Below are 12127 nucleotides of genomic sequence, written 5' to 3'. Positions count from 1 at the left end.
CATTGAAAAATGTACAAAATAAACATATACAAAGCTAACTACTTACTAATAGTAATATAAAATACATAAAAATAATGAAATATATAAATACATAAATACGATAATAATTATAATAAATAGCTATACATACACTTACATACAATACATAAAATAAATACATAAATACATATACAAATATATATCCATAGCACACATATACATCATAAATATTAGTAACTATGTAGAAAAGAAGGGATCAGAAAAATAGAATAAAACGAGAAATAAAAATAAACGTAAATACGACAGCTATACAAAATTACACAAGAGATAGATAATAATTTTTAGGGTTCCGTAGCCAAAATGGCAAAAACGGAACCCTTATAGTTTCGTCATGTCCGTCTGTCCGTCTGTCCGTCTGTCCGTCTGTCACAGCCGATTTACTCGGAAACTATAAGTACTACAGTGATGAAATTTGATGGGAATATGTGTTGTATGAACCGCTACAAAAATATGACACTAAATAGTAAAAAAAAGAATTGGGGGTGGGGCCCCCCATACATGTAACTGAGGGATGAAATTTTTTTTTTCGATGTACATACCCGTGTGGGGTATCAATGGAAAGGTCTTTTAAAATGATATAAAGTTTTCTAAAAAACATTTTTCTTAAAGTGAACGGTTTTTGAGATATCAGCTCTCAAAGTCGTAAAAAGTATGTCCCCCCCCCTCTATTTTTATAACTACGGGGTATAAAATTCTAAAAAAAATAGAGGTGATGCATGCTAATTAACTCTTTCAACGATTTTTGGTTTGATCAAAGTATCTCTTATAGTTTTTGAGATAGGTTGATTTAACTGTAATTTATTATATTTGCTGCTACGGAACCCTTTGTGCGCGAGCCCGACTCGCACTTGGCCGGTTTTTATTTAATAACAATTTAAAAGCGTTCAAATTTTGAGCACATCTGACCTTTGTGGGCAGAGAGTTCCATAATTGAACCGCACGAACTGCAAACGAATTGTGAAAGAATTTTGATTTGTGAGCCGGAATCAGAAGTAAAAGGTTAGTAGAGGAGCGTAGATTACTCGAGCTCAAGTATTTGAATTTCTCTCGAAGATAGCTTGGAGCTTTTGGATCAAACAGCACACAGTACAGAAGATGAAGGATATGGGAGTTTCGCCTCAGTCGGATAGGGAGCCATTTCAGTCTCTTACGGAAGTCGGAGACGTGATCAAATTTTCTCAAACCAAAGATAAATCGGATGCAGAAGTTTTGGAGTCTTTCCAGCCTATCCAACTGGAACTATATATATCGAAACTTATATTTTATTTATTTACGGAAATGTTTAACTGCAGTAGATCTACTCTACCTATCTCATAACTGTTATCCTCACAATACTTTGTTATAAAATAATAATTTCCAACCTATTTATTTATTTATTTATTTAATAATATATAATTATAGAACATGTGGCTTACATGTGAATTACAGACATTTATTGAATAAATTCTAAAATTTTATATCCATCATAACCCCCGCACCACAACTCTACTTTATTCCAAGCACACGTAGCATCTCCATAAAATTTATTATTCGTCAAAGCTAAAGCCGTGGACACAACGCATAAACACTTCACGGAAACATCATCGGTATGCCCGATGTGCACACCGCCTTACATTCCCATGTAACAATGCACCCGGAGGTTGATCACCTCCTCGTGACGTATAATTGGTGCACGGAGTGACGTGGCGGTTCTCTTGATGATATTATGATGCATCTTGCTTGACCCTTTTTTTGGTCTTTCATAATGTTATGGGTTAGCTATGAGTAATGTGGCTGTAAAGTTTGAGTTAAATTGTGTTCATTTTATTTATTTGAAAACTTTCGTTTTCTAGTTTCGTTTTGTATAATATGCTCTAATAATAATTAAACGTATATCTAGAGTCTAGACCATACTAACAAGCCAGATTTTTTGTGATCGGTTTTTGGTATCAAACAAAAAAAGAGAGTGTGTGCCGAGTACACGCGTCAGATGTGAAACTTCTTTGGCAAGATTCAAAGATACCAAAATAGTCGCTACTCCATGGAGTGATGACGTGACGGTATTGCTATGACGCGACCTTGAAAATACGTTCAACGCGCCTAAAAAAAGTTTCACTTAAAAAATTCACTAAATAAATAAATAAATCGTTTATTTTCCACCATAATTTGCTACATAAATTTAATGACCCAGGCTCCTAATATAGCTGTTATAAACTGTTTTTCAGGAGCCTGTGTTCACACTAAGTTATATTCGCTTAGTATTTACGTCCCCAAATCCTAATTATTTAATAATTTCCCACCCCACTCAGTGAACGAGTTAATTTGTGTAAAGCCGTATCAGCGTGTCATCTGACCAAGGGGCTATTTTCCGGCTGGTGAGCGCACGCGTTCCCTTTCAACACGTTGAGTCAACAGGTGGAACAACGTTTAATTGTTTTGAATGGTTTGCTGGGATTATTGAAGAATATTTTATATAATTTAAGTCCTACTAATATTATAAATGCGAAAGTTTGTGAGGATGGATTTGTATGTGTGCGTTTGTTACTCTTTCACGCAAATACTACTGAACCGATTACAATGAAATTAAGCACACATATAGAGGGTAACTTGGATTAACACATAGGATAGGTTCTATCCCGGAAATCCCACGGGAACTATGCGGGTTTTTTTTTAAAACGCGGGCGAAACCGCGGGCGGAAAGCTAGTTAGTTTATAATTAGGTAATATGTGGTTTAATTAGTTTTAATCGCAAAATAGGAATAACAATTAGGCAAGATATAAAGCCTATTCCTTTAATAAGTTTTTACGGAGATATAGAAAACTCTCATAAAATCATTCAATGCCAATATAAATTAACCGTTCTAACATCGTAGAGCCCATCGTTAAGCCACCATAATACACTCATAAAAATATTCTTATTTTTACAGAGCTTACAACTAGTTTCACACGGCATATTTGTTTTTTTTCAAAAATATCTCTTCAATTAGCACAGACTACTCAATCATACAGTTGCCGAACATACCCGTATAATTGTCGGAAAGAAATTACCATAACGGCATGTCTCCATCGTAACCGTGTGAACAAACAGCATTGAATCTTTATTCTTTATAGCAATTATTTTTTCGTGAATAGAAAAGAATACAGGGACCAATTGAGTTTTCACGTCTCTACAGCCGGTGTGATACGAGGCAATTAAATTGGCCGATAGCTCAATATCGAACGTGTACGGGACACAAAGATTGTACAAATTAAACGTTTTATACAGTTATATTTACTGTTGATTGGAGGTCGACGACTCTTGCTCCTTTTACGAATTACGCAGTTAGATGTGTTTGTTGTTGATGCATGAATAGTTCTTTTGTATAGTTCCCATTATAACGTCTTTCTCTTGAACAAACATTCAAGCTCTCCGATTCGAATGGCGACATAATGTCTAGCTAAAGGCTCGTAAAGTCAAATAGCAATGTCGATACAGCAGAAATTCTAAGGTGACGTCATGAGACGTTGGCTCTCGAAAATTAGATGCATACATTTATTACTCGTAATTATCATAAACTACTAAATCTCAATTGCTTATCATATCGATAATGAGCATACAAAATAACTCATTATAAATGTATATTTAAAGATATAAGTACTAATTGGTGAACACTTAGACCAACACATTTTCCTTAAAAGCTTTTAATACAAGGAAAAGCATTAAAAATATCTTAATACTATTATAAAGGCGAAAGTTTGTATGGATGTATCGATGTATGGATGTATGGATGTATGGATGTTTGTTACTCTTTCACGTAAAAACTACTGAACCGATTACAATGAAATTTAGCACACATATAGAGGGTAACTTGGATTAACACATAGGATAGGTTTTATCCCGGAAATCCCACGGGAACGGGAACTATGCGGGTTTTCCTTTGAAAACGCGGGCGAAGCCGCGGGCGGAAATCTAGTTGAATATAAAATTATCTTTGAACTTTGACCTGAAACGGAATTAAAATTGGCAATTATTTAATCGATAAGCAATATCAACATTGATTACAACATACCGGAAGTGTATGAAATAGTAATTATACATTCTTTAACAGCCATAGCATTTAGTTTCATTTCTTTATTCGTTTTAGTTAATTTTGATGAACTGCGAAAGTTAAGGAAAAAATTCTTGACAATTCCTTTTAAACGCATTACAAATATTATACTAAAAAAAGTCTTAATCCTATATCATCACCATTATTGTAACATATCAAAATCTTATAAGGAAATAAAAATCTGGCCTTTCAATTCGAATTTAAATTCTCATTACACCGTATATGAAAATTGTAATTACACATTAAGGATTCAACGAACCGTGTTGTTCAATCGAATCCTCGTTGACCTGATTTCAGGTGGCTAATTACACACACAACATTACATAACAACCTAGTTTTAGAGAATACAAGTAATTTTTGTTAACCTCCGCTAAATGGACAGCTAAAGAATTGTGCCGACCGGTGAAAGTATATTACCGCACAGCTTTAACATTGCATCTAATCACATGTGCGATAATGAATTTATAACTAGTTGTTTATCGTTCACATTATATAATATATGACGATAAATTGATAGGTTTATTATGGTTTTTACAGCTTCTAGTTTTCTCTAAGAAAGCTAAGCAGCGAGGTCGTTAAATTTGTTTTAGTGCGGGGCATCGACATCCCATACAATAAGTGTATATATGCATAGTACATATATAATTATATAGGACTCTAGGAATTATTATATTATGGAGATTTTCTTGCATTCATCTTGGAGCTGGCTTTTATAACGGGGATTTCAATTAAGGAACTTTACACGGACACTTCATTTCTGTGATTCGATCGCTCATGATTATAAGTATATCATGTTTTGAATGAAAAGGGATATATTTCCATATGTTCTTGCCATTAATTTCAATTGAAATTTCATCAATTAAAATCATATCTTTATGTAGATTAAACAAACTTTAACATTACTTATAGAACTTAACAAAATTTCTTTTTTGTAATATAAAAAACCAAAAAAATATAAAACAAAGATTGAATAGCATATTATTAAATTTCATACTAGGCTATACTTCCTATCACCAAAGCCTGTCCATTTTCCAATCCTGCTTTTAATGGCCATTGCTGGTTCAGACCTTTAAGTATGAGTCAAGCTTTGTATAACCTGTTTCAAAAGCTTTTCAGTTTCATGGCAGTCTTATCCCTAATATAGAAAAATAAAATACCTCGTGTGACAGGGTACTTAGCAACTATCACCGGCAAAGCATAGAGAAAAGTTGTCGTAGTAGAATATTACAAAAACAATGAAATCTAATTTCAAATAAGTGGATACAAGTAATAAAGCCGCTTTCTAATTCATAAAATTCAAGTCATTGATCACGGCCACATCACAAGTAATATTCATTCGCAAGGTTTATGAACCCCAGCTTTCTATCGATGGAGTAAATTCATTATTGATACGTGATTATTATAGATACCTATAGATTTATTACACACATTTTATGGATTTGATACGCTTTATGCATATTTATTTGGTAAATGAATGAAGCAGTAATTTGATGAGATGGTAATATTAGCCCAGATATTTATTCTAATTGAATTCATAAATCTCATTCATTTAAAGAATTCGTATAGAAATTTTATGATTATTGTTTATGTCAGAATATCTTCGAATTGTTACTCTCTATAAGTGTGTATATTTTTTCCCAAAAACGTTGAGATATTCTCATATCAAAACCTCTAAAATAGGTACATAGATTATTAAAGACGTAAGTAATTAGTATACATTAATGTGGAGTTATAAACCCCATTGCGGTAGTAATAAATAATTAATTAATAATAGCAAATAATTTTGGAAGTAATCAAACTTTCTAATAATTTAAGTCTGTAATTATGAGTTCAGCTTTAGCTTTTGAACTTTCCTCCAATAAAAACCATACATCAAATCCATATAAGTACAGTTTAATAGTCGAAGTTAAGTTTCCATTAATCGACAACTAAGAATTAAAACATATTTCTTACGTAACAAGACAACTGAAGCTCGTACGACCAAAGTTTAACCACGGACATTCACCACCTACAGAGATATCAATCTATTTAAATACTTTCACTATCTAGTACAGAGTTATCGCAATGATCTTTTAGTCGTAATGTTTTTATGATGACTTTAGCTGCGTTCTATGGGTTGTTTACGCGTTTTTGTGGACTCTATTCTTTATTTTTTCAACTATTATTATGGTTTAGATTTTTGTGAATATAGTATTGTTGTATTTGAGCTTTTCTTAAAAAAAACTGAGAGCAATTTCTTATTCATTGTAAATGTTAGTAAAAGTAGTATCTAAACAAAAATAAAACATGATCAAGGAATCATTAATCGTCTCTATGAATTCCGCACGATTATATTCAATAATTCAACATACACGCTTCAATTCAAATTCAAAACAATAGGCTTATTTAAATACAAAAGTGTCTTAGTATTCAACATCGCAAATCGCAATACAAATCATATTATATTTTTACTGTAGACTAATGGAACGATTATCATTTGCCCTTATAATATACTAGCAATGCCCTGCGGTTTCACCCGCATAGATAGCGATATCTTTACAGTGAAAAGTCTACTATAGGTCGGACATGAAAATCACCTTTACCCCGTCCCGCACTACGGCCTTTTTTTTTGTTTTAGTGGGGAAATCTTTCATAGATACCCACGGCCTCCAGGGGAGGGGCCGTGGGTTATGTCGGATTCCTACCGACCAAAACCCCACTGTGTTCCGTCAAGACGCATATTGGTAGAATTCCTCCGTGACCCCCGCACTACGGCCTGCTCGAACAGTATACCTACTATTTTCTGTAGATTGACACTTTTAAATTCGTTATATCTTTTGAATGGAATATCCAATTCTTTTCATTTAAAAAGTATTTTGCTGGTATTGAAACAGTCTATAATAAAACATCATTTAATGGGATAAGGATTAATATATGTGTATGGATAACATGGTTTGATTACTGTCGGCACTTCTATTTACTTTGAAAACGTAAAAAAGTTGTTGTAGTAACATAACTACTGAAGATGGACATATGGTATCGCGGACTTTCTTGTAGATATTGATCCATTCTATAATACTGTAGAACATTTTTTTGTTCTATCTTCAATAGATTCCGCAGCGCACGCGATGACAGAAGTTTTATTGAGGATTTTTTTACACCTTGGGTTACATTATTGCATTTTTGGTAAGGATCTCTAATTTTTTTGAAAATGCAATATAGCCTATGTTGCTCAGTAAAGATGCAGCTTTCTAATGGTGAAAGAATTTTTGAAATCGGTCCAGTAGTTTTTGCGTGAAAACCATACATACATACATACATACTTACATACATACTTACAAACTTTTCCTCTTTATAATATTAGTATAGATGTACGTAATCGCCGGCTAAAGCCGTGCCATCAAGAAAGTGCCTAGGGCATAATCGATACATCAGAGATATCATCTTACGGTGTCGCTTGCTAAATCATTGCTATCAATTATTAACACAAGGTTTGATGTAATTGCGTTAGTACAAGATATGGGAGTAATCTGATAATTTGAAGTCTACATTGAAGAATACGTGTGTAAATTCGATGGATGCAATAAAGAGCGCTCTATGACTATAAATGTAGTTTCGATTAGTACAAAAAACTATCAGTTTACTTTTTATACACTCCTAAGAGAAATTTTATATTCTATTGTGTCGTGGACCGATCGGGCCGTTCGGGGCTCAATGGGTTAAACATTCTTTAAAATATAACACAGTTCTAAATGAGTCTCATGGATTCCAAAAAAAAATACAAAACACATACAAAAAGTGTCAGTCACATAAATCAATTATCTATGAACATGAGCGTGAAAGATTTGAAGTTTCTGAAATCGTCAAGCCTTCTCCGTTTTGTGCGCTGTCTACACGTTCCGTCTTGCTTGCGTAAATTGGTTTGTGGCGTGGGAATCAAAACCAAGCTGGTAGCATATTGCATGCTGATGAAACCCTTAATTAACAGCGATAGATTGACAGATATTTAATAGTTATTAATCTATGTAGGAGCATGTTATAAATACAACATCATTATTTACACTTTTTCACAGTTGTTATTATTAAATATCACCTTATGCCAAACTTACAAACTACTTTATTTAAACATCCATACATGCAGTATTATCTTATTGTTGCCCGCGGCTTGTATAAAAAGGAAAAAGGTAAATTATAAAAGTATCATAAGTGTACAACACCAACACAATCAAATGAAGAAGGACTTATTTTATTAGAACATCAATCTGTAGGACATGCAAGTCAATCTTTAGTGCGTCCCCTTTACGACAATATTAAAGTATGTCGCGCTATTTGACGCTAAATTAAACCTTACTATTACAAGTAAAGCGGAGCGTGTATACCGAGCATCAAAAGTAACCTGTCACCGGGCATAATAAGGTGATGTAACAGAGGCGTATCGGCCGTGTTTCCGTAGAATTGTTTACCCGTAGTGAAGTCAAGTGTGAAGCTTTGTGACTGCCAGATCACGATCTTTAATCCTTTTTATTATGAACCTATACTAATATTTTAAAGCTGAGAATTTGCTTCTTTGAACTTTGTTTGCTTAACGAGCTTATCTGAGGAACTACTGTTTACGAAACAGCAATGAAAAAAATGTAACAAAAACTTTTTGAATGGACAAATAGTTATTCTTAAAGGTCAGATAGTGCTTTAGACACATTATTTGTATATTACGACATAGTTATAATAGTTAATGTTGAGGGAACATTGACAGTGAGCAATCAACATCATTATACATTTAACATGGAGCCTAGACAGTTATGCATGTTACGCGGTAATGTATATTGTTTAGATGTTAAATGGAATCCTGACTCTTCCTTGCATTTATACTAATTTAACCTAGAAATCTAAAGTTATACAAAATATGTTTCTAACCAAGAGGAGGAATTTAAGGCCATAAAATTCTGGGAATTACGTTTCAATAGATACGCTATTAACATTGATACCATTAGGCATCATAATAAAAAAAACCTCAAAATCCGTTCATTAACGACGAAGTTATCCGGGAACACACAAAAATATATTTATATACGGTCTAATTAAGAACCTCTTCCTTTTTTTGAAGTCGGTTAAAAAGCATCGAATTTAACAACACTATACATATATATAATATGCGTTTAAACGTTTCTCATTCTCTCATTCATCTCATTCCATTAGCTGAATGCTTCTACATTACGTAAGATAATTTTCGTTGAAGCCCGGTCATTATCACATCCCACTAGATTTTCTATTTGAGTGTTAGTTGACAAGGTGAAAGTTCATATTTACATGTTGGAAGCACTTGTGACAGATTTACAGCAAAATCAATCGTTTATTCTTGATTAGTAAGGAAAGCATGACTTCCTACAAACAATTTGATTAACTTCTTTTGTTGTTTCTGTCTTTAATACTCTTTTAATTTGAGTCACCGAATATTATAGCTACCTATTCTCTTAAGGGCTTGGTCTAGTAGTGCAAACAAATGCATCCTGTCATCCTATATGTAAATAATACAAATGTACTAAGGGAAAGTTGCTCCACTTAATTTTTAAAAATTAAATCATTCGTATCATCGTATGTATAATTTAATATTCGTAATAAGTACCAAAAATGACAATTTGAAACAATTTTCGTGAAAATTACACCGGGTGATTTTTTTTTATCAGTACACAAAATTTGCGAATACTTTCTATTGATATCTTTAACTTCATGTTTATATAACTGATCAACTTTTACAAAGAAATTTGTACGAAATATAAAAAAAAATAAGCTTTCCATACAAAATGCATAACTCTATACATTTTTTTCGACCTAAGTTTCTTAGTGAAAGTTGTTCAGTTTAACTAATAAAACGGATAAACAAATTTTGTATATAATAAAAAAAATGTAATGTTTGTGTTAAAAAATTATAAAATAGAAAAATACGCAAATGAAAACAAAATATATTTATTTCTGACTAGCTTCCGCCCGCGACTCCGTCCGCGCGGATGTCAGTCTTCGCGTCTTCTACAGATTTATTATATTATGTGTAATATATAGATTTATATTGATAAACCTAATAAATCTTTTGCTAGCATTCTGATGCTTTATCGGTTGCACTGGATTTATCTCTTTTTTTTCAATCGCTTGAATGATATAGGATGGGTCCTTGATGGGCATCGAATGCTGAAGTCTCGAATCAATCAATTCTGACAGTAGGCAATTTATGTAAAATCTTGATAATGGTCCATCATTTTATTTTGCCTAAACGTTACATACTTTTTTATATATTCTATTTTTAACGAATTATTCACTCCAGTCCAAACAGCAAATAAGCAGACTTCTGCTTCTGCAACGTTTAGTTGTCCCTGAATTTAGAAAAAATAGTCATGATTCTTATCTATGACAAAAGTGTTATTTTTTGCATTGTATTTCAAATATTAAATTTTTTTTTAACCGCATCTTCCGCATTCATGTCTTTTGCCGGAATTAGACATTTAACTTCTACTAGTCCCATTTTCCCTTTTTGATATGGGAGTGTATAAAGTAAATTTTTTAGATATTTCTCGTTATACTTTTAAAAAGTTATTATTGTCATTTTGCTCATTAGGTATTAGTAATTTCGATATCAGTTTTAAGCTTTTTGATACCTGCAATAATAACGTCATAATCGCCTGCACATACTTATCGATTACACCCTGTATACAATCCACCATCCACATTCATAATGTTTTCCTGTCCTCCTCTCCTTTACGCTGTTCACCGATACATTTGAAATGAGTAAATCTGCTACCACTGAAGGATGTTTCATTGTGATCAGCAAATTTTCACCACTGTTGTCGATTATTTGTTTTTCATTTTTAATCAGCAATTGGGAATCATCAGTTTTGTTTTTTGCAGATTGGTGATGTACCCTAACAATACGTCGAAAAGGGAAAGCATCAACGAATTATCGTTTTCGTCCTCTTTTTTTATTCTTCGCGTCTCTGTTACTTCTGTTTGTTTAGTTCTCAACACCCACTGAATTTTCTATGTTATTGTGATCTTCCATTACATCTGAGTTTTGATGATGTGATGATAATCCATTCGTTTTAATATTGGTACTTAGAGTTGGTAGACTAAACTAGAAATGGCGGACTAAATTTGTCAGCGCGTCTGTAAGATCAGAATATAAAACCAACATCCTGTATTTAAGTTACAAAATTAATAATCAAACAACATGCCGCTACGTTGAAAATGACTAGAAGAAAAAATTAAAACACCTCGGATCAATTTTGGAGTAAACAAATCATTTTCCCCGTATGGGGATTTCCCCGGATGAACTTGGGAAGTTCAAGTTCTCAATACAAGTTTATATTATATTTCGTATTTCTCAAACGAAAAATAAACATTTTTGGAACTTCAAAAAAATTATATTATAAGAAAATTTATGAGCTTACTTTAGTTTTAAAGAAATATACATCCCTTTACTGACACCCCGTAAAATAAAGAAATTATTGCCAATCACCTTTGCAATCTATTTGGTTTCATTAACTTTATGTTCGAAGATAATTGTTTTTCTAGTAGTTACACGCGTATTTTTTTCGTTTATTTTCCATATCGAAATCAAATGTTTAAAAATACGAATATTTGCACAAAACTATGATAAAAATAATCAATTAACAAAAATATTAAATTTAATGAAGTAGAGCAACTTTCACTTCGGTATGAAGGAAAATCGAGCGTAGAGCACACGTCAGAACGCTCCGGCCCAAGGAGCGCGACTAAAGAAATTCGCTAGGATTTTTCCTAATTATTTTAAATATTTTTTTAATATTTAAAGAATTATCAAAATTCAAAAAAAAAATTTTTTAAAGGATTAATACTCATTGGTCTTCAACCAACTCGAATAAATTAATGGAAAAAATAACTTTTAGCAGTATTTATCAATAGATTTTGTAAGGCAAAAAATGGGAAATTTAATGAATTTATAACGTTCTAATTAAGAAAATCATAAGTTTTTCGGCAATTGTATTCAGCAGTTTTTAATAACGACTATATAAGGA

At 32.5% G+C, this 12127-nt stretch overlaps 1 protein-coding gene across 6 annotated transcripts in view; it reads right to left on the bottom strand.

Annotated features, from left to right (window-relative positions):
- The window catches only part of chas (chascon), an 88644-nt gene that overhangs the window by 26852 nt on the left and 49665 nt on the right, over nucleotides 1-12127 (bottom strand). The window lies entirely within an intron of this gene.

Source organism: Colias philodice, chromosome 13 (assembly GCF_061535455.1).
Source record: "Colias philodice isolate Cphi_HAF_F1 chromosome 13, ilColPhil1 Martin Lab GWU primary, whole genome shotgun sequence".
NCBI classification, from domain to species: domain Eukaryota; kingdom Metazoa; phylum Arthropoda; class Insecta; order Lepidoptera; family Pieridae; genus Colias; species Colias philodice.
Note: the sequence above shows the minus strand (reverse complement) of the source record. Positions and strands in the feature narration are given on the sequence as shown.